Raw genomic sequence first — 2,672 nt, 5'->3', positions numbered from 1 at the left:
CAACTGCACTTCCTTTAAGAAATACATTACCAATAATACATGTTGCTGATACTATCCATGCAACATATAGCTGTAATTTCAATCTGTGCAAGTGGAAACTTGCCATAATCTAAAACGGGTGACCTACATAAATATGTCATAAAAATATCTAGAGTAGATGACAATGACATTTGGCTTTAATATATTTTTTATTGCCTATTGCCTAGTTATAACACTGCAAATATCACTTTTTATAGTTGTCAAATATTGTTAATTCATTTCTTCTATCATATTGGATGATTAATGTGACATCTAACTTGGAGTCCACTTCATATACTATATAACTTATTAGAATAAGTTGCATTGTCAGCAAGATTTCAGAACAGTCATTATCAGAACTGTTGAACTACAAGTCTGAGGAGTAATTGGACAAGGAGAGCTCTGGGGAGTTTGATCCCCCTTGTGATGTTTCAGTGATTGAAAACAGTCCTGCTTGTAAAAGGAGAAGAAGTTTCATTAATAACCTATTAGGAAAATGCTGATAATACAGTTCTTAGAAAATATATAGTTAACCCAAAAAGGGATTTCACTATTTTTATGTATAGGAATGTGTATATATGTATGTACAAGAAGAGCGAGGGCACATGCATGTGGCATGCATGAGCTTGGACACGTCTGAAGTGTGATCCGCTCTTGGCACTCTGAACTGAGAGATTTACAGACACAATGGGAAAAACGTGATTGAGGAAAATTCTGGGAGGGCACCCGAGGTGACCATTTCAAGCTTTCTTCAGCTGCCGACTCTTGTAGATTGGCAGATAGTGGTACTCTGATAATCCAGCCTCCCCGTGAAAGCGCCTCACCTCTACTGTTTCCAGTGAACACTACTCCAGCCTGCAATCCTCAGACCCCTGCATCTGAAGACACTACTCTGGCTCCCACCTGTAGACTGCGCATGCTGGTGAGTGCCCCCACCCAACCTCGGTATGCTACATCATCTCCCACATGGTGCAGGTAAATGGTGGCCATCTTACCCATCCCCCAGCAACCCTCCTTTGCAGTAGCAGCATGCGGATCCACATAAAGAGACCTACAATAAACCTCCATGGTGCTCTCTCTTTCTCAATTCCCCATCCATGCCACTACCCTCTGGACATTCTGGGGTCCCTAAGCCTTAATACACATGAGAACTGAGGAGTAAACCCCACAAATAAAATAAAAAAAATCATTATTTCACTCCCTTCAGCATAGCAAAGCAGGACCAGCTGCCTCTTGCTTCTGACCCCTCATTTGAGGATGAAGCTGACCCAACTCCCACTTGCCACAGAATTAAGCCTGGCTCATCCTCCAGTGCCCTACACAGCACCATGAAACCCCCTCTTGTTACACAGCTACTGTCCATTACCATCCATACCATTCAAGGCCATCAAGAACTACGTAAGTTACAGTTTAGGAACTGGAATTAACCCCACACAGATGCATTTACTATCGTAACCCATCTCAAAAGAGAATGGGCTCCCGACACTCCCAAGACTACTGGACAAAAAGGTACCAAGTAGCCAAGGGCTACAAATGTTTTCTGCCAGAGCAGAGAGGCAACACTGCTCAGTTTCCTCCCGGGCTGCCACCACCAGGAGTACTCCTAGGACCTAAAACTGTGTCCACCTCCACAGAAGCGGAGATGGACCTGCAAATCAGAGAGGAGGTAACCTAATGGGTACGCCATCCTACTCCTAGACATCGAGAGCCCTAAAGAGTTAACCGCATCCCTTTATCCTCAACACACAAAACAGTGACAGGAGTGACAAACGTGACATAAAAAAGTGTTAAAGTCGCTACAATGCCTGGTATGGTTCGCTCTATAAAAATTACCCATACTGGATAAACCAGGCATACGGTGTGTGCTCTGAAAGTTGTAAAAGGGCTTGTGCAATGAGCTGTCACTCAGAGGGCTCTCACCTCCAGTGAGTTCAGGCGCCCTGGGAGCCACATGGCACCCCCAGGGCACAACACTTAGAAGCCTTCAAAGCGCTGCCTGGCCTTCTGGCCTCAATCCCCAGGGGACGCCACTCCCTGATGTGTTTCTCTGCCTTCTTCCATGGCTTTCTGTTGGCTCCCTACAGCAGGGCACCACCCCCAATGGTAGAGCCAATTACTAACCACTTCTGCAAGCAGGTACTCCACAAGTGGTTCTCTGCTCCTACTTTCACAGTTTTCTCTCTATCTCATCAGACAGGCCCATCCTGGCACCCACCGGCAAGAACAGATACTTCCGGCTTCTGATAAGAACAGATACTACACTTGATCTTAGCCAAAAGGCCGAGAAGCGATGCACATCTTACATACCTCCCCATTGGTGCAAATACAGGTTAACTGCACACTCCCCACCCCCATGTCCACCACAGCTATTCACAACAGCACTTGTCAAGGTATAGGTGACCTTATCATTAGATTTCACTTAACTAACAACATAGGTACCATAATTGACCTATCCAAATGTGTATAAATGCTGTCCTTTTAACTGGATCAACATGGCAGGTTTATAGGTTGGCCTTGTATCTTTATTCACCCTTATCGACTATGTTTCTATGGAAGTACTGCCAAAACTGCATAATATTGGCCTCAAGTTTATAATGTCAAAAACATAATTTATTGTTAAAGTTTTATCCAATTGAACAGGTACAATCTAATAT

General features: G+C 44.1%; 1 pseudogene; it reads right to left on the bottom strand.

The window, feature by feature from the left end:
* Positions 1-2,082: 2,082 nt before the first annotated feature.
* Positions 2,083-2,310, bottom strand: LOC142205646 (U2 spliceosomal RNA; annotated as a pseudogene).
* Positions 2,311-2,672: the final 362 nt, after the last annotated feature.

The sequence above is a fragment of the Leptodactylus fuscus genome, chromosome 5 (genome assembly GCF_031893055.1).
Source record: "Leptodactylus fuscus isolate aLepFus1 chromosome 5, aLepFus1.hap2, whole genome shotgun sequence".
NCBI classification, from domain to species: domain Eukaryota; kingdom Metazoa; phylum Chordata; class Amphibia; order Anura; family Leptodactylidae; genus Leptodactylus; species Leptodactylus fuscus.
Note: the sequence above shows the minus strand (reverse complement) of the source record. Positions and strands in the feature narration are given on the sequence as shown.